This window comes from Prionailurus viverrinus, chromosome A3, assembly GCF_022837055.1.
Source record: "Prionailurus viverrinus isolate Anna chromosome A3, UM_Priviv_1.0, whole genome shotgun sequence".
Lineage (NCBI taxonomy): Eukaryota > Metazoa > Chordata > Mammalia > Carnivora > Felidae > Prionailurus > Prionailurus viverrinus.
Genome location: NC_062563.1, coordinates 13,024,626 through 13,045,164, shown reverse-complemented (window position 1 = coordinate 13,045,164; position 20,539 = coordinate 13,024,626). Strand labels below are relative to the sequence as shown.

General features: G+C 54.4%; 1 long non-coding RNA gene across 6 annotated transcripts; it reads right to left on the bottom strand.

The window, feature by feature from the left end:
• Positions 1-5,729: 5,729 nt before the first annotated feature.
• On the bottom strand, positions 5,730-14,449 carry LOC125161498 (uncharacterized). Of its 6 annotated transcripts, none has more exons than XR_007150642.1 (6): positions 14,114-14,449; positions 13,914-14,007; positions 12,474-12,604; positions 12,156-12,402; positions 11,483-11,592; positions 5,730-6,145 (listed from the first exon to the last, which is right to left on the bottom strand). It is a non-coding gene; the product is annotated as an uncharacterized LOC125161498 (long non-coding RNA). The 6 variants fall into 6 exon arrangements; XR_007150644.1 differs by having other exon boundaries at positions 12,156-12,369; XR_007150641.1 differs by lacking the exon at positions 12,474-12,604 and having other exon boundaries at positions 12,156-12,369.
• Positions 14,450-20,539: the final 6,090 nt, after the last annotated feature.

Here is a 20,539-nt window from a genome sequence, read left to right as displayed (position 1 = left end):
TAAATCAAGAAATCTTCCGTTTTAATTCGTTCATCAAAGATATTTTTCCTTTCCGAGATGTTGATTTGGTTCCTTTTTTTAGTTTCTTTGTCCGCGTGGCAAGTAAACAGCCAACTGCCTGAATGTGGAGCGTAGTTAGTGGAGATGCCTTAATTGGCTAATTTGCTTAATCTCTACGAGGGAGCGCAATCAGAAGGCATCTCAGCAAAAGTGTCCTTTCCTGCCCGGGCTGCGGGGCCTGCAGGGGGGCGGGCAGGGGAGGGGGGGCCATGCCCCACCCGCTCACCCCGACTAGAATCCCCGAATTTTCACACGCCAGCCAGCCGCACAAGGCGGGAGCCTGCGTGCCAGCCGAGAGGCTGAGGACCACTTCAGATGGAGGAGGAAGCCCCTTAGTTTCTGCCAGTGGGAAGGCAGGGGGAGGGCTGTGGATCCCTGGGGAGCTCAGGCCAGGGTCAGAGCTGCACCCGCACCAGCCCCGCCCACCCCCTCAGGCCTCACCCCGCAGGCCACGCCCCCGGGACCCCCCTCCCTGCCGGGCTTCCTATCAAGGGGTACCAGGCACAGGGGGAGGGAACCCGCTCCCCTAGACTCTCCCTCTGGGCCAGGGTGGAGCTGAGGTGAGAGGTCCAGATGGCCTTTCCAGGTTCAGCACCAAGGACACAGCCCCTCCCGCTCCCAATCTCTCTCTCTGAAAAGCAGGTGAACCGTGGTCAGGATGTTCACAATCTATGTTCAAGTACATTTTGACCCTCTCTTCTTATGACTAATTGGTTTCGTCACATTCCTTCCCTTGCAACTTCATCCGAGATGACAGGTTCTTACTAGGGACAGGCTTTTGACCTCTCTCAGCCCTGATTTTCCCGTCTTTTTCGGGTTGCTGTTCCAATTGGACAAATGATGGAGGAGGAGGTACCCAACACAGAGCCCAGTTCAGATATTTGATTAACAAATTCCTTCAGTCCATCACTGCCCTGCCTCCTCTCCTCACTAGCTCTTTCTCTTGAATAAGAGAGAGGAGTTCTTAAAATCTGTCTAGATTTTGCACTTTGGAGGTAAAAAAAAAAATAATAGTAATAATAATCCCTGGCCGGTTCCTTATGTCACAGCTTGAGAAGCAGCCATAGGATATTTTCTCAGGGCAGGCTGAGAGTCTGGTGGCCCACAGTCCTGACCACAATTCCTGTCCCTTCTGAATTTGTTTTTCTTTGTTTCATTTTATTTTTCCCAACATTCTTTTTTAATGTCAAGCTTAACTGTAAGTTCAAAGTATCACAGGGACACAGCAAACATCCACTTACTCATCATTCATATTCTCCAGCTGAAAACCCCAGGTCAGGCTGCCCATGGGTCATCTCTCTCTCCACGGGCGCCGTTGTGTGTGTGTGTGTGTGTGTGTGTGTTCACGTGTGTGTAGTTTTTTTTCTCCAACTAAGCCATTTGAGATGATGGTGTAAAGACCATGAGATTTCATTTCTAAACACTGCAGAATTGTACCACCCAAGGACAAAGGCCTCTTCCTACGTAGTATCAGTACCATTGTCCCATCCAAGATAGTTAATGTTGATGTAGCAGTATAATCTAACATACGGTCAGAATTTTGTCCTTTTCCTTCAGGATCATGCATTGCCTTTAGTTGCCATGATTCTTTCATTCTCCTTTTTTTTTATGTTTATTTATTTTTGAGAGACAGAGTGAAAGCAGGGGAGGGGCACAGAGAGAGAGACACACACACAGAATCTGAAGCAGGCTCCAGGCTCTGAGCTGTCAGCACAGAGCTCGATGTGGGGCTCGAACTCATGACACGTGAGATCGTGACCTGAGCTGAAGTCAGATGCTTAACTGACTGAGCTATCCAGGGACCCCTCATTCTCCTTAATATAGAGCATTGTGCCATCACTTTGTATCTTAGGATATTGACCTCTTTTAAAGATTCCAGGCAGCTGTTTTATACTAGAAAGCCAGGAAGTACTCAAAGGTGATGGAAACAGGTCGAAAGGAATCAGAAGCTATGGGAAAAGAGCTTCTATTAGACAAAAGTAAAAATATTTGAATATAAAAGGGTGCACAGAGATATGAACACATTGAATCTTTTTTAAAAGAATCCATGAGTTCCTAGTGATACTAAAAGATTATTGGGGTCAAAGACAATTCTTTCTGAATAATGCCAGCTGATTGGTATACAGAATTTTGAAACTTGTTGAGGCCCATCAGTGAACACCAAAACCACGGGGGGAAACCATTTGGGGGAACACAGGATCCCAGAGTCTCACCCCACCCAGTGCTACTTAGCAGTTACAAAGGGGAAAGGATCCTTAAAACAGAGAAATCTGGTGAATGCCACCTCAACCAAGGACCCTAACCAGATATCCTGTTGATGGATGAACACACGTTGTCGACTCCCTTCCTGCCCTGGGCGGGGAAGAACCCCCGTCCGCAGCAATCCTGGCCACAGTGATCGGCTGAATCTATGAGGACACGGTCACACTCACCCAGACTGTGGGGCGTCCTGCAAACCAGCCGTGTCCCCTCTGACCTCACCCGGGGGTCAGCACAGATACTCCTTCTTTGAGCTCTGCCCTGTGCCCAGCCCTGGACTGGTCCCGGAAATGTACAAAAGGAACCTTGGCCTTCAAACATGGAGTCAAAGCTCCGGATTCTGTGTCCGTGGGGTCTTGGGCATTTGGACCATCTCCGGATGTTTTCCAGATGATCGCAACTCCTCCATTGGAGGGATAATACATATATTTGTTGCTTCCTTCTCCTGAGCAAACCAGGCGCTCTGGTTCCAGAAAAAGACGGTTGCTAGAGAGGCGCACTCGGGAGCAATCTGCGGGCTCCTGGTGGTCCCATCAAGCGAGACAGCCGGGTAATTGGGACGATGCCCGTCACGGCTGCCGTCAGGATCCGTGGCGGCAACGCCATCCAAGGGCATCTCTCAGGAAGCATCACCCCAGCACCCGCCAGGAAAGGAGGCTTGCGCAGCCGGTCCGCCCGAGCCCCTCTGACACCGACGCCCGGCTTGACCCCAAGCAGCAGCAGCGGCTTCAGAGCCAGCAGGCATCGGGGTGACGTCTGCAGAGTGGTAGAATCAGAGCATTTGCTGCAGCACCCGGCTCTTCGAGGACTAAGCGTCAGCTTGGTAGCCCAGGAGAGGGTCTCGAAGGCTTCGTTCCTTCATTCCGCAGGTGTCTCAGGAGGGCCTGAGATGCGCCAGCACAGCTGAGGCCCCCAGGGAAGCATCCAAGGCCCGGCCCCAGGAGGAGCCTCGACGGAGGGAGACACACAGCAGGCAGTGACAGCCCAGGACAGTGAGCGCAGCCCCCGGCCGATGCCATCTGCCCCCTCGTTCCTTGACACTTGCCCCTCGGTGGCCTCTCTCTGCCCCTGAGGCCTCCGGCTACAGGTCACAGGCTGACGTCCCGGAAAGCAGCCCTGGCCAAGGGCCGGACGGGAGCTGGTGGAGCACACGTCCCCCCGAAGCCTGTTCCCCACCGTCTCCCACGGGAGCCCGGAGGGACTGAGCCCCGCACCCGCCCTGGTCACCTGCTCCCCGCCCAGCAGGGTTGGTGCCATGACCCTTCTCCTTCCCGTCTCCCTTCCCTGCAAGAGCTCCCTGGGTCTCCTCCAGATAAACCGCTACACTCACACCCAGTCTCGGGGTCAGCTTCTGGAGGAATCCAGCATAAGGCCCTCGGTAAGGCACGGAGTCGTCACGTGGCGGTGAGTGGCCTGGAGATGTGTGGAGTAGGAGCGGGGGTGGTCGTGGAGGGAGGGGGCAGGCAGAAGGAGCCCACGGAGGAGGTGACGTTGGAGCAGGTGCCCCGGAGGTGAGGGAGCAGCGGCGGACACGTGGGCAAAGATCGGGGGAGAACAGAGCAAAGGTGAAGCCCCAACAGGGGAGCACCAGGCCTGTCCCGGGAAGAGCGAGTGTGGCAGGAGCAGGGGGAGAGCCCCGAGAAGCACGGAAGAGATGAGGGGGCCGGAGGGGCCAGGGAGCGCTGGGCCCTGTCCACCAGGTAAAGGGCTCTGCACAGAGCAAGGCGGGGAGATGGCATCTCCCATCCACTTAACAGGCTCACTCTGGGCACAGATCATAGTGCAGGCAGGTGCGGGGGCTGAATGGGGAGACCAGGGGGGACTCTGGTGTTATGACAGTCCTCCAAGAGATGACAGTCAGAGACCTCGACGGGGCAAGCAGGTGGGCCATGTGGTGAGGTCCTGACACCTGTGTGCCCAGCGTAGAGGGTGTGCTGATAGAGATGACATGAGTTGAAGGAGAGCAGTTAAGGGTGGGGGTCTCCAGAAGCGTAAACTTAATGTTTTGGGGAATCAACACTTGTGTAGGGAAGTGGGGGAAGAGACCAGGCAGGAGGAGAGAAAGGTCAATCTGTGATGCAGGCCTACGAAGTCTCGGCAAAACCAGTGGCTCATTCTGGAACAGGTATGCCCAGACGTCCAGGCCTTTCTACTCCTGCCCTGCTCAGCCACCAGGAGTGGGCTCTCCTGGGAAGGTCATGGCCACGGGCAGGGGAGCTCCCGCAGCTCAGATGCACCCCGAAGGCACCGTCTTCTGCCTCATATGAAAATATTACAAGAAAATCTAGGATGCTGCATTTACGATCTAGAGAGGTTGGGGAGATTTTACAAACCAAGATGGATTTTATACCTGAAAGTATAAAAGAAAAAAAAAAGACATAATGAAAATGTAAAAATGTGTGATTTTTGTACATAAAATGATTATATAAACAAAGTCTTTATATAAATCTGTAAAAGCATTTGCGCGTCAATTAACAGACAAGGAGTTCAATATACCAAGAACTCTAACAAACTGACAAGACAAAGAGGCAATGGCCATAAGTAGACAATTCATAGAAGCGTGTGTCCCGGCTCTGGAGCTGCTGGACACTCAGCCCATAGAAATAGAAGTACTTCTGTCTTGTAACATTTTGCACAAGAATGTCACCGTAGTATTGTTCTTCATGGCCCCAAACCAGAAACAAAAAATAAACTCCCCCGAGTAGAGGAGTAGCCAAGTGCTTTTACTGCATAGTCATTGTAAAGAGTAACTTCAGAGGCGGTTGGGTGGCTCAGTCGGTTAAGCGTCTGACTTCAGCTCAGGTAGTGATCTCGTGGTTCGTGAGTTCGAGCCCTGCATCGGGCTCTGTGCTGACAGCTCAGAGCCTGGAGCCTGCTTTGGATTCTGTGTTTCCCTCTCTCTCTGCCCTTCCCCCATTCGCACTCTGTCTCTCTCTCAAAAATAAGCAAAACATTTTTAAAAACTCAAAAAAAAAAAAGTAACTTAAATTCAGAGCTATACCAGATACTTGAAGGTATTTCCACAAGGACCTGAGTGTTCAAATCAAAATGCAGAAAAATGTTCATTATAGGTTTATCAACTCTGTTGACCTTCTTTAAAGAACTTTTAGCTTTATTATCTATTGACTTATGTTTTCTATTCCAGTGACTTCAGTTCCTTATCTTAACTCTACTTATCTTGGGTTACTCTGATCTTTTTTTCTAGCATCTTAAGGTGGAATCATAGGTCATTGATTTTCTTCTTCTCTAACACACACATTTTAAAGCTATAAATGTTCCTCCTCACACTGCTTTAGCTGCATCCCTCAAATTTTGATGTTTTTCATTATCACTCAACAAAACTTTTTAAAAACAAATTTATTTGGAAACAAATACATTAGAATAAAACATAAAGCAAATAATCACTCAGTTGATAGACAAATGTGTCCAAAATTACGTAAGGGAAACAGAAGTTACTGAGGTTTGGGACACAACAGTGTTAAGATTAATTAGGAAAACCTTTTGGTTTCAAAACTTATTAAAGTCAAAAACCAAGTCATCTCCATCTGTCAAGGGTGAAACTGAAAGTCAGTTGAGAATCCCAGGTGACATGCAGGTATTTTGTTTGTTTCACTCTGAGTTGGCTGCCTTCTTGTCTGTTTGCAATAACTAGGGACCCCACATTATCCGCATACCCCTTCCGAATGTCTGTTGTGAAATGGGAATATGGAAGCCAAGATTTAGGATGATAGTACCCAGCATCCCTTGCAGCAATTGGTGGCCAGGTGAGTAAATGCTGCTGAGCAGAATGTGAGTACAGGTGAGGAGGGCCCATGGTGGGCTGCACCTGTAAAGGGAGGGGTATGCCTTCTTCAGCTCTGTTTCCTTCTTCTCACTGCTGAAATGCAGATGGGGGGGCCCTCTGGACCAAGTGGACAGAGCCAATGGCCCAGGCATAGTTATGATCCCATCCATACAATCTCTGGGCATAACCTCTGTCCTCCTCTTCACTGTCCCCCCTAACCACAGCAGAGTTCCCGGGGACCCCTTCATTCAAAACAAACCTGCTCACATTCTCCAATGTGTCAGAGGGAGCCTGGCCCCTGACGCCAGCTCCTCTGTCCACGTGAGAGGGAGATAAACCTTTATCTCGGGTAAGCCACGGCCACGGTGGCCACAGCTAACTCCTAAACTAATTCAGAGCCCCCAGACCCTGGATAAAGACCTACAGACCTTCTGATTCAGGCTGTCAAGACACTCCCCACAAACACCAAACTTAGGGAAGGAAAAGGAAGTAGGTTGTAGAGGCTTTAAACATAACCCATGGCAGAAATAGAAGACGCTGATTTTGTGGGTGGAAAAACTGAATCCTTGCCAGATGAATGAATCAGTCACCAAAGTTAGAAGCGAATTTTGCTGCTAAATTGTGCAGGTTAACATAAGTCTACCCCAGATGGCGAGTGACAGACCGCAGCCCGTGTCCTGCCAGGAGATATGTTGTGACCAGCCCCAAAATGGGTCTACGCAGTTGGTTTTTAACATTAAAAATGAGGAGATTTTTATATCAAATCATCACACTGTACACTTTCAATATTTTACAATTTTTGTTGTCAATTACATTTCAATAAAGCTGAAAACAGAAGGTTTGGCATAAACACCTAGATTTCCAGCTTCCTCTGGAAAATCAGACGCACAGAAAACTGGATGTACTTTCCATCGAGCAAATCATGACCTGGGCAAGTCCCGGCTGCCCCCGGGGGGTGGACCATGAGGCTGAACTCAGCACAGTCCTCAACCCTCCCTGTTGTGCCTCAGCAATGAACCCAAGAGTCATCACTGTTTATCATCTCTCAGACTGCTGGGTTTTTAATTTTTCCATCATAAAAACAAATCTCTCTACCCATCTCTCTACTCAAAACAACAGAACTAAAAGATAGATCAAGAAAGCCATGTGTTTCTTTTTTTTTTAATGTTTATTCATTTTTTGAGAGAGAGAGAGAGAGAGGCAGTGCAAGTGGGGGAGGGGCAGAGAGAGAGGGAGACACAGAATCCGAAGCAGGCTCCAGGCTCCAAGCTGTCAGCGCAGAGCCCGATGAGGGGCTTGAACTCATAGACCGTGAGATCATGACCTGAGCCGAAGTCGGACGCTTAACCGACTGAGCCACCCAGTTGCCCCAAGAAAGCCATGTGTTTCGAGAAAAGTGACAATGCTTATTTCTTCGAGGAAACAGATTCCCTGTGCCTTTACCATGTGGACAAAATACACCAGCACTGACACCTACTGCCCTCACACGCACCTCCTCCCTGGCCCCTGGAAGCTTGGGAGCTACTATCCCACGCATGCAGTCTCTGGGCACCACCTCTGTCCTTTTCTTCACCACTCCCCTAGCCAGACCAGAGTTCCCAGGGCCCCTTCATTGAGGGCGAACACCCTCACATTTTCTAGAGGACGTCATCCCTGAGGGAGCCAAGTCCCAATTTGGAGATGTTTGCTTTGACTCTTTGCTTTTTCCTCCTTAGACCCAGGATCCCATCCAAGCCATGTTTGCTTCCCCAACATGTTAACGCAAACAGCCTGCTTTGCAAACTAAAGAGGCACATGCTACCTTAATTACACGGTTGCTATTGAAACACCCGAGTGATAGACAAAACCCTCCGTTTGGGAGGGAAATGAGTTGTACACAAACAAGAACACATTTCATCTTGAATTAAAATCTCCGACACTCCCTTGGCAGAGAACTCCTGGGCGGTTTCTCTTCCTCTCTTCGCAGTGTTACCCCCTCCCCCCCCACGGGAGATTTTCTTGGCAGTGGGCCGGGCTTTGAGGCCCCGAGGCTTCTCCTGTAATCCCCCTTCTGGCTCATTCTCTGGCCCTTGTTGGGGCTGCTTGCTCCAGGCCGCCTCGAACCCCCACCGCCCTCCCCAGCCCTGTCCCTTCCTGGGCGGTCCCCTCCCCCAGCCCCTAAGGAGTAAAAGTTGTCAGGTCTGGGAGGAGCCGCCCCTCGCCCCCCCCCTCCCCCCCCAGGCCAGGGCTCACCAAGGTGAACGAGTGATTGGACGTGATGAATAACAGTCCGCCCGAGACGCAACTCGGGGAAAGTGCTCGCTTTAGCCGAAAACTCCCAGATTTATTGCCGAGTGCCACAAATAATGAAATCATCAATCTTCCACCGGCTTAAAGAGGGAATCTACCGCAGCAAGTTTAAACCGGGCAGTGGGGAAAAGCCCAGCCCCTGCAGCCAGAGATTCAGCTCTGGGACTTCCCTGCCCACACTGCTCCCATTGTCCTTCCTTCTCCCATACCCTGCGATGCCCAGTGGACGTCCCGGCCCTGAGGTCTGCCCTGAGCAGGAGGGGAATCACCAACAGTCTGACCTGCCACCCAAAGGGGCTCCATGGTCCCTGACCCCAAAACTCATTAACTCACTTAGGACTTACACCCTCAATCCCCTGGGGAGGAGAGTCGGCCTTCAGCCCCTGCTTCCTCAGTCCGGTCACACTTACGTGTTACTGACGTAAAGCAACTTAATTTTCATCACTTGGCTGGGAACACCTCCATAACACTCTCCCTGAAATCTGAGATAGGCGTGCATTTCAAGGCTGCCAGAATCTAGGATGCCCTTCCAGAACTTTCTATCATCCTGAAGACCCACCCGTCAGGACATGCATGCGTCAGTCGGAGACTCAGCCTTAGTAGCAGAGGACGCCCCCACCTTCCAACCACGACCCACAGAAGCCTAGGAAACGCAGGCTGTAGCTCTGGGGTTTCTGTAGGTCAGGAAGCATGCAGGACAAAGGTGGGTATGGAAGCTGAGTGCCTGACCTCTGTGCTCAGCACACACTCCTCTGGGCAGAGCTTCTGTTGTTCTGGACACAGGGCCCAACTCACTCGGGTACCCCCCTGACCAGCAGCCACTACAGTCTGTGGGTATTGGGCACCAGCATCCTCAACTGGGTCCTTTTCAGTCTTAGGATCCGAGCAGGGGCCCCCGAGGTCGGCCACATGGCCCGGGGAAAAGAGAGGTGGGCCTCCTCCCCAGTCTAAGGCCAGCAGCTCCCCTTTATTGGTTTCCCAAATTAGAGCTCCACCAGATTTCCTTTAAGAGTAAGAGTTTGGGTAGGGGGCACCTGGGGGGGCACCAGTTGAGCATCGGATTCCGGCTCAGGTCATGATCTCATGGTTTGTGAGTTCGAGCCCCGCGTCCGGCTTGCTGCCTTCATCACAGAGCCGGATTTGGACCCTCTGTCCCCCTCTCTGCCCCACCCCTGCTCACATGCTCTCAAAAATAATAAAAGTTTTTTAAAAACAGTAAGAGTTGGGGGGGGGGGCGGGGGCTAAACAGAAATTTGAAAATTATAATCTACACCACCCTCAGAATGGAAAAGCTGCTTAGTTACATCGTGTGGTTTCTGAAACTCTGGTACGATCCACACCAAAGTGATTTGGGGCCCTTCCAAGATGACCATTGTTTGTTTTAATAGTATAAGGCTATTAGATGTGTATTAGAAAAAGTGGAGTGTAGCAAATCCGTAAATTCACGGATACCTTTGCCCACGATGAACACAAGGTTTTTTTTTTTTTTTCAAGTAAATTGATTTAAAAGGAAAATATTCATAGTATTACAAGGAGCGTATACAAATGATAGCACTCATGAAGGCAGCTCGGGGATGCCCAAAGTTAGGGCAAGTCTGTTGCAGCAGAAGAATCCCAAGTCGACCTGGTGAATTTAAGGCTGTCCGTGCGGTACCTTAGGACATGGGAAGCCACGGGCCTCCCTGCTTCCTTCCGCACCTCACGTAAAGCTTCAAATAACGGCTTTTGGTAAGGGCGTAATGATCATCATCTTATTCCGCTTTAAAGAGGCAAGACACTAGAGGCGCCTGGGTGGCTCAGTCGCTTCCGCGTCTGACTCTTGACTTCGGCTCAGGTCGTGGTCTCACGGTGTGTGAGTTCCAGCCCCGGGTCGGGCTCTACGCTCACAGCTCAGAGCCTGCTTGGGATTCTCTCTCTCTCTCCCTCTCTCTGTCTGCCCCTCCTCTTCACTCTCTCTCAAAAAACCAAAAAAATTAGAAAATACAAATAATGATAATTAAAAAAAAAAAGGCAAGACAGTGAAACGAATCAATAGGAGTAGACAACAGGAATGTGAGTGAGCAAGGAGGGGCAGGCAGAGCTGGGAGGGGGGCAAGGAACAGTAGTAGGTAGGAAGCTCTGAGCAGAGGACGGGTGGGTTACAGGCGGAGGATGAGGCTGTAAGTGTCGGGTGATGATAAGAAAACCCAAGGCTACCAACAGAATTAGGATTGCCCCACGCCAAGGACACCCGAGGCATGTGACAGTCATATAAGGAGCCGGAGGATGACAGACGGAGTTACCAAGGGCTTCCAAGAGACAGTGGGAGAAATGTCATAAGTGAGGCCCTGAGGCTGCAGAACGTCTAAATTAATTCTTTGCTCAGCTGTTTATGGTGGGGAGGATGAGAAAGTGGTTGCCGGAAAGAAAAGGTGACCAGAAGGCGTGGTCTTTTTAACAGAGGCAAAAATGTGTGTGCGTGTGTGTGTGCGTGTGTGTGTGTAAATATATGTGGAGAGAGTGAGCCACAGCAAGATAGATAAAGAAGTGGAGGAGGGGCGCCTGGGTGGCTCAGTCGGTTGAGCGTCCGACGTCGGCTCAGGTCATGATCTCACAGTTCGTGGGTTCGAGCCCCGCGACGGGCTCTGTGCTGACAGCTCAGGACCCTGTTTCGGATTCTGTGTCTCCCTCTCTCTCAGTCCCTCCCCCACTCGCCCCTGTCTGTGTCTCTCTCAAAAAAGAAATAAACATTAAAAAAATTTTGTTAAAGAAGAAGAGGAATGAGGGAACAAAGGAACCATGATGCAAGCAATTGAGGTGATTCATTTCCTGATGGTGCAGTGGGGGTTTCTCTGACCTGAGTAAGTTGGGACAGTCACCTTCAGCCCGCCCCTTGGAGCTTGCCTGCTCTGGTTTTAATCCCCTGTCCTTTGTCCTGTGAATCTGCACCACCCCCCACCGCCACCACGCCCGAGGCCTGCCTCGGGTCCCCCACCCCCCTGCTCCATCACCGCTGCAGCCCCCACCCCCACCTCCCTTCTCTGACTTCAGAGCCTCCCACGCGGTGCAGGAGACCATTTCCCAAGGCAAACAGACGTAGCGGTAAGTAACCTCACATCCTCCACTGATTCCTCTCCACTTCTTCCGATTCCCTCGAAGACAACCTCGCGATTTGCTGCTAATCTGCCCTTAGCCCCTCTCTGGGCCCGGCTCGTCATCCTCTGCAACAAAGAAGGAACAGGCCTTGGGCTCACAGCAGAGTGCAGCCCCTCTGTCCAGGCTCCTTGTGTTTATTTCTATGGTTACTATCCTTTTTCCCACAAGAGCCGCTGACATAGTTTTCTTTCAAGCGAAAGTTTTTTGGTGAAAACAAAAATGTGCGTATTTAAAGAAAAATACTGAGTGAATGGGGTCAGCAAACTTTGCCCTGCAAGCTGACGCCTTGCTTTTGTAAATCAGTTTTGCTGGCACATGGATTCATTCATATATTGCCTCTGGCTGAGCGGTTTTGGCCACACGACAGCCAAATGGAGAGGCTGTAACAGAAAACGCGAGCCCGCCCCTGAAGTGAAGGGTCGCCCTGCAGGTGTGTGGGTGTGGGAGAGCAGAGATGATGGCCTTCCAGTGCTTTAAACTGAGCGACTGTGAGCAAAGGTGAGGAGCTTGGGCCCCGGGGTGAGACAGCACCCCACAAACCCCACCCCCCACCCCCCGGCCCAATCAAGTCCCTTCTCCTGCCCCATCCTCAGTTTTCTCCTCTGTAAAATGGGAAAACAGTCCCCACCTCATGGGGCCCTCGTGCAGAGAAGTGAGCTCACGCGGGAAAGGCCCAGGCTCAATGCTGGCGTAGAGCGGACAGCCGGGGAGTGGCCGTGATCATCCTGGCGAGTGTCGCCGGGACAAAACACCTGTCACCAGCGGGGATGAGAGAGAGGAGCTTCCGTAGTGCGGGAAATGATCTCGAAAAGCTGCTCGGGTGTGCCCGTGTGGTCCCAAGGCTGGAAGAAGGCCACACAGCAGGCGCTGGGGAGCTATACGCGCATGGTGGGCAGCAGTTTGGGGGGGAGGAGGGAGAAGGGGCTTCGGGGGCGCTAGGCTGCACCTCCTGACGCTGGAGTTGGCAGACGTGGCCAGGGGACCGGGGCATCCACAAAATCACCCAGTCGCCTGCGTGTGTGCCCCCGCGGGGTCACCAGGAAAACGTGCCCATCCCAGCGGCCTGCGCCGTGGAATCTGGGGGAGGAGGGACAAGGAGGAGTCCGAGCCCCGCGCACCTGCGGGACTCCCGCAGGAACCAGAAGCACGTGACAGGTGTGGAGAGGACTCCGCTGGCAGAGGCGGGGGTGGGGACAGAGGGGCCGCGCAGATGTCAGCCCCGAATCGCGGAGACCCCCGGGGACGGCCTCGGACTTATTTCCCATGGATGTGGGGCCCGAGTCGGCCGCCAGCCCCCAGCCCGGCCTCCTTGGAGATGCTCTGGGCCCCGCCAGCCCGTGCGCTCCAGGCAAACGTCCTGGGAAAACAGCAGGCGCCCCTCGAAGTGCGGCCCCGGGCCCAGGACAAATGGGAGAGTGTTTCCCTCCTTCCGTGAGTTTCCACAGCCAGGGGGCAGAGACAGCGCTGCCCATCCCCCACCTGTCCGCTATGTTCCTCGAGCTTGACTGTCCCTGTCACCATCACTGGTGGGACACTGTCCCCCCCTTCCCCCCCCCCCCACATACCGCAGAAGCTAATCGATTATTGGGAACTCTGGATGGAGTCAAGGTTTATCTCGTTAAAGAAGTCCTCCCTTCGGTTCTCACTTCTTCCTCAGTCAGGGCCTGAGGCAGCTCTTTCTGGAAACTTCCACTTGCCTGAGCCACTAAGCCCCTTTTTGCCTTGACCTGTGGGTTTTCTTTGTAATTTGGCAATTGAAAACATTTCTAATTCGTAGAAACCGGAGGAGGCAGGCGGGCACAGTTACCTATCAACTGTACAACTAAGGAAACGGAGGTCCTCCCACCACCTAACCCTGCATTCTCGTTCTCTCCCAGCCAATGGAAAGAGAGAGAGAGGCGGTGCTCACACCCCAGTGGCCACCTTAAGGTCACAAGGCAAACGTGGTCTTTCTTCCAGGCAGCCGGCTTCCCTGCTACCGTGAGGGACACGGAGGGGGACCGTGGGGAGGGCCCCTCGGTCTGTGCCACAGCTCGCCAAGCCCGTCCCGTCCCCCGACGGGGCAGCCGTGAGTGGGGGACAGATGTCCCGCAAAGCCGACACCGGCGTGACAGGCCCTCTTTATCCCCCTGGCCAGGTCGTCCCGGTGGGACGACAGCGCTTACATCGGGCGTTGGATCGAGCCTTCTGCAAACGGACCGGCCAGGAGGAGCGAGGCAGGGAGCGCTGACGGGGAACGTTACCCACAGGGGCCTTTGCCGCCTTCCTGGGACTCCCGGGAACCCCGGGGCCTTCCCGGGTGCAGCCGGCCCCTCCCCAGGCCAGACGCCGGAGACAGGTGCCGAGGTGAGGGCGCCCTCCCCCCCACCCCCCCCCGGGCTGTCACCTGCATCGGGTTCGAAACTCCACCCTTTCAGCAAGAGGCTAATTACAGCTCCCGAGTGAATGCGTGGTCTCCGGGCCCAGCAGTCTGTCACCTGCTAAAAATAGGCTGCCTTGTGTTCTCGCCTCCACAGGTGCAGCTGAGTTTGGGGAAATATTGCCGTTTTCGGCACCGGTGCCAGGGGGAGGCGGCTGACGACTCACCTCTCAAGAAGCAGGACCGGACCCAGGATCGCCCCTGCCCCTGGCCCACCCTGCCCCTGTGTGCAAGGACCCCTCAGACCATCACATGCGAATCGGCCCCAGGGCCAGGAAGATCTCGGCCCAGGACGTGAGCTTCCGAGGGGCTGACCCGGGCTGGGTGACCTCACAGATGGGGGGCAGGAGGCGCCCACCGCTGTAAGTTCCCCGGGACTAGGGAGGACCCAGCTCTCCCGCGAGCTCTGTGTCCAGGTGACGGGCATGCAGGGCAACCCAGGGCAGCAGGGTTCGCCGTGCCGTCCAGACGCGCCGTGCAGCCCGCAACGCCCAAACGACAGGATTCCGTTCGGCAAAGGGCACCCAACCGTAGGCCTCGCGCGCTGTGAGCCTGCGTCTGATTGCCTGATCCCCGGAAGTTGCGTCTCACGCACGGATCGAATCGCTGCCGAGCTCCTCGGGTCCCTGGCGTGCGTTTCTGGTGAGCAGGTCGGGGACAAGCCTCGGATGGCTGCTCCGGCCCGGCCGCGGGCGGGTCTGGCTGCACAGAACAGAGCAGAACGTCTGGCTCACGTTCAGCTGCAACCCGGCCTCCCGGGAAGGGCCACCTCTGCTACAGTCTCTGGTCTTGTGGGCTCGTGTGAGCGAGGAGAAATGTCTCCACCCAGGAATCACGGCTCAAAGCCCCTCACCTTCCCGCTGCGGGTGGATCCCCACGTGTCACGTGAAGCTGAGCGCGGTCCTTCTCGGGTCGCAAGGCCACAGATCTGTCCGTTCTCGCCTGGAGACGGACGCCCGGGCCCCACAGCTGCCGATACGCCAGCCCTTTTCCCAGGCTCTTGGGAACTCGGGTGTTTGCTCGTCTTAGCCGGGGCGGTGGGTCCGAGTCTGAGCAGAGGGCGGGAGGTCACAGGGGGAAGGATGGCGTCTGGAAAGGGGACAAACGGTCTTCCTGTTGCACTTTGGAGGCCGGATGTCGGAACGCCAAGACATTTCACCTAAGAAGGTCACAGAGTGAACCCGCTCATGTGTGGCTCCCCGTGCAGGTGGACGGGACATCCCAAGGGAGCTCCTGAGAGCACAGTCCCGGAGGCAGATCGTCTGTGCTCAGGTCGCAGCCCGCAGCTCACCCGCTGTGTGACCTCGGCAAGTTGTCTACCCTCTCCCTGCCTCCGTTTCCTCATCTGTAAACGAGGATAATGACAGTGCCTGGTGCATAGGACCGTCGGACAGAGTAAAGCCGAGAGTATCAGGAAGGCGCTCAGCAGCGTCCGCCCACAGGACGCGAGGGTTTGAATCGTCGTCGTCGTCAGGAGTGCGTTTGACGACACACCGATGACCTTTGTCTCGGGCCTCGTCGGCTCCACGTGTGTTCCTGTTGGGATCAGTCTCGTCTCCTGGGCCAGACCCCTCCCTGCAGAACCGCAGCCTGAGAAGGATGCTCTGTGGCCACCGCCTCATCGCCACCAACGGCCGGCCATGTCCCCGAGCCAGGCAGGCGCTAGCCCGCGTCCCTCAGACGGGCCGTGCTCTGCGCTTTGCGGAGCACATGCCTCCTCGAGCAACCCTTCCTGGCCCGGCACCTCTCTGGTCAAGCCCTCTAGCGCCCCTCTCGGGGGGACGGGTGGGTCAGACCCTGCTCTTCTCAGGCCCCGGCTCCGCCCACGCTGCCCCTCACACCCACCGCCCTGCCCAACACTGCCGTGTCCCCCATCCCTCAGACGTGTCCCGCCCCAGGCGCCTCTGCCAGGAGTGACCGTCCCTGAATAGGCCTGGCCCCGGCTGCCTCCTCCTCATCAGACAAGGCAGATCAAGTGGCCCCTCCTCGAAAAGCCTCCCAGCCCCCCAGTCCAAAGTCACCAGCCACCCCCTCGCATGTGTTACATCACTGTTCCTCTCCTTCCTGGGTTCTTCATGGTCTGACATCGCCCTGCATTTTTTCATGTAGACATTGACTCTCTATCACTACGTCTCCAATGTAAGTTCCAGGGGGACAGGGACACAGGCAATGCAGGTCACCCCTGAGCAGGTGCTCAGTAATGTACACAGGGACAAATGGGGGACCACGGTGGCCCAGGTTGGGGAGGGGGGCAGCGTGACCTCATTATAACGGACGATCATCATAGCAATATCACCTTGTGTTCACAATCTGTTTTACAGTCTGCAGGTACTGAAGCATCTGCAACCCTGAAAGAGAAAATGAAACACAAATCTAGACATTTAGCCAGAAAAGGAAGGGAAGAAGGAAGATTTAAAAGTGAGTGAGGGATGTGTTTTCTAGCACTGAGAGCATATGTTTCTTCCAGGTCTCAAGATAAGAGAAGGGGTACTCAGAAAAGAAAAACCTTGAAAACATCAATGCCTTTTCCTCAGGATCAGCCCACAGCAGAGCGTCGGGGAATCCGTAGTAACGGAGGCTTCGGGATATATTTTGTTTTTAATTAAGAAGCAGAAGGAGAAAAGGCAGCCGGGCCCGAGCCCAGAGCTTTGGAACGTCCATCTGTGCCTGGCAGCTGGCGGAGTGGGTGCATCTCAGGGGCGAGGCCACCATCCCTCCCCGCGGCCCCTTCTGCGCCCTGTTTAAGGACAATCAACCTTTCGTGGCCTGTCCCTTGGGAGGGATTGGAAGGAAAGCTGCCATTGCAGGCTAAATCTCAAAGCGTTCCTGCAGAAATCTCTCCTCCTACACCTGAAGCCCTGATTCCGGGGCGGCCTCTCGACCCGATTCGTCTGTGACCCCGATTGGCAACCCGCTGACGACAGTGTCTGGGGCCCTGAGAGCTCCTGTGCGTCACCTCGCTTACCCCTCTCCTGGACGCGGTCTCACGGCCCAATCAGGAGCCACATGTCCCAGAGGAGCAGGGTCGGGTGGGACAGGGGTCCACACTCCCTGGGGCCCGTGACCGAGGGCCGCACAGCCGGTGTCCAGGCCGCACCACTGGCCGCTGGCCGCCCACTGACTGTGCCCTCGCTGGTAGAGGAGGGGCGGCGGTGACAGCCCCAGCCACCGACATCGCTCTTCCCTGAAAAAAGTCCCACTCCTCCAAGGCAGTGAAGCCGGGGCAGTGGGATTGAGCAAGACTTTTCTGAGGGACTTGGAATGTGGCTGAACTCCCGAAGCGGGGGGCATCGGAACCGGGTCATTCTAAAGAGAGTGCCGGAAGGATCCGCGAGCCGACGACCGCCAACCCCACCTGAGAGGAGAGGGACGTTTGGAAGCAGAACCTGGGAGGGAATTCACAAGAGGGGATGCTCTTCAGCCCAGGGAAAGTGGGGCGGCTGTGAGAGGAGCCCGGTGCTACCAAGAAGGGACACACAGCTGGGGTTCCAGCGCTGCTGGGAAGCCTGAGGTGAGAGCAGCTTCCCCGGTGCTTGTCCTGGTGTCAGTTCTCAACTTCCTTGGGAGCTTCCTGGGGGAAATCTGGAACTGGTCCCGTTATGCTTTTAAAAGTTTATATGGTGGCCTTGACTGGGCCCAGTCGCATATACCATCCAGACGGTCTCAGCCCTACCTCTCCAAAGGCAGGGAGGGGTGAGGAGCCTCCGATAGAGAGTTCTTGAGCCAACTGGCGGCCACGTCCTCGTGATTACCTCCTCCAACATCTGGTCCCCTGCAAACTGGAAGGGGGCGGACCCACCCTGGATCCCTGGGGACGCTGTCCAGCTGCTGAATCAACTCACCCTGAGGTCCACTTGATGGCTGGTCTTTGTCACAGGAGACAACAAATTCCCTCACCATGTGAGTCAGATTCCTTAGGGGTTCGGGTTACATGCGCGCAAAAGCAAGCCAACTGACATGTCATGCCTTCCCAAAGCCTTCTCTGGCCCCCCTCAGAACCCAGCAACCCCACCCTTCTCTGAACCTCGGGACCTTTCTCACTGCACCAGCCCGCTGCACCCTGTGTGCTATTTATGTCCGTGTTCCTGTCCCCACTGCCAGTCATGTGCCTGAGAATGAGACCTGATCCATTTCTCCTCTCCTTGGCTCAGGGCCCTGCCCTTAGTAGGTGCTTTGTAGATCCCATTGCACAAATGAATGAATAATTAGAAGATAAGCATCTCCGTTTTTGTTTTCACTTTAGAAGCTAGGGCAAATGAGATTTTTTCGTTTTGTTTTTAAAGAAACACATCATTGCCCCATAAACTGCTCTTTCAGCCTGTACGGCAACATTTTGACATCAATAGCAGTGGATATTAAGATGCTTTATTGTAATAACCTTCGTGTCCATAAAAGCTCCTTCCTCTTCTTTCCAGGTGATAAGATCTGAAGACTGGGGAATCTCCTTCCAGCAAATATGCCTTTTACAGATGTAGCACATTCCAACAAACCCATCTGGACAGGTGGCTGCCCAGATAAATATCTACAAAGGGCCCAGGGGACTCAGAGCCACCAATGAGATTTTCAATAATTTATCCCCTTGTTAACTGAAGGATGAGCATCCTTATGTCAGCAATAAACTTCAACCTGCAGGATCCAGGCTTTCCGAGAGAAGAGAACAGACAGACTCCCCTGGGTTCCCTTGGACGTGGGATTTCAGGAAGGGGTGGGATGGTCACGGAAAACCAGAGTGGACGTGCCAGGATACTAAGAGGCCATGGGAACCAAGGGTGGGAACAGCCCTCAGCAACAGGACCAGGAAACACCACTGCAGGGTCCTGAAATCTCGGTCTCCCCCCATCGTCTTCCTCATCCCGGTGAACAGCAACTCCATCTATCTGGTGGTTCAGCCACGTCTGCCACAAACACCACGGTGCAAACATCCATCATCTCTCGTTGAACTACTCCAGGTACCTCTTCACTAGCCCCAGCTTCCATGCCTGGTCTCTGTAGAGTTTATCCTCCACGCATGGCCAGAAGGTCCATTATCAAACCCTCCATCCCAAACCCTTCAGTCTCGTCCTATTCAGAATAAGATCCAAATGTCTGTTACATGGGGTGAACAACTTGTTCCGGTTTGCTGGGGGCTTTCCCAGGTTCGGCATAGAAATTCCTGTGTCCCAGAAGACCCCTAACCCAGGCAAACCAAGAGGGCTCGCCACCCTAGTGTCATGACTGGAAGCTCCTACTGAACTCTGACTACCTTTGCCCCTACTCATCCCACTGGCATGGGCACAGCAGTATTCTTCTTATATCTATATTTGTTAAGAATATGCCAAGCACACTCCAACCACAGGGCCTTTGCACATGCCATTTTCCCTTTTTCAGATATGCACATGTAAGCCTCCCTTAATTCATTCAGGCCCCTGCTCAACTGGCACATTTCACGGAGGACTTTTGGGTGCCCCAATCTAAAGTAGCCTCCCCAGAACTCTCTATCCTAATATACCACTTGATTGCTTGATTTTTGAACATCTTTCATACCATATAACAGCTGTGTACATATACGTATGTGTGCATGTGTGTGTGCATACATGCGTTTCCATTTACGTATCTGTGTGCACACACACACATGTGCATGTCTCTGTGACTGCACGTGGGGGGTGGGCCTTAACGTTCACTGCCCCCTCCCCCTCCACTGGAAGGTCGACTCCATGAGAACCGGGCCTCGGTCTGTTCCACTCGCAGCGGTAGCCTCCGTGCCTGAAGCGGCGCCTGGCCCCCGGGAGTTGCTCCGTGAGGAGCCGGTGAATGAACGAATTGAACGAGTGAACAACGCCCTGTCCTGAGCACCGCCTCAAAGGAGAACTCAGGGAGACGAACGGAAGCTGGCCTGACCCGGAGCGCCCGAACCCAGGGGCTGGACGCCTCGTGCAGTGACCCTCAGGACGAGCCTCCAAGAGCCCGAGTTCCACCAGGGTCTGTGTCGCTCCGCACAAAGGACCTCTGCGCGGTGATCTGACCACAGGGACCACCCAGAGCCAGAGCCAGGCTTGGCCTGAGTGCACGTCCCCGGAACGAGCCTGGGATCGCCGGGTGTGCCGTCCCCAGTGACCCAGTTCCTGGATGGTCACCACGGGCAGCCCATCGGGACAAGCCGGACGGTTGGGCAGGCGGAGCTTGACGAGGCCGAGCTCGCAGCCCGGGCCACCCCCGCTCCAGGTGGGGAAACGCAGGCGACGGGGAGACGAGGACGGCCACGGGCACCCGGGGCGCTGGGGCAGAGCCGGCCAAGACCAGCTTCCTCCCAGGCCAGGGCGCCTCCCTGATGGAAGCTTCTGGGAGCCTTGGCCCTGCTCCCTTCTCTCCCCACTCCTCGTGAGTCAGTAGGGCAGGATTACCAGGGCCCAGCTTGGCAAATGAGGAAACTGAGGCACAGCCAAGGTAAGTGACTCACCGTCTTTCAAAGGGCTCATTACCATGGGCCGATGGCCAGGTGGTTACCGTGTGGGCCTGAGCCTGCAGGCTGGGCTGGGTCCTGGCTGGGCCGCTTCCGAGCTGAGAAATTGCTAACCTTGCGTGCCTCCATTTTTCCATCTGTACATTGGGTAATA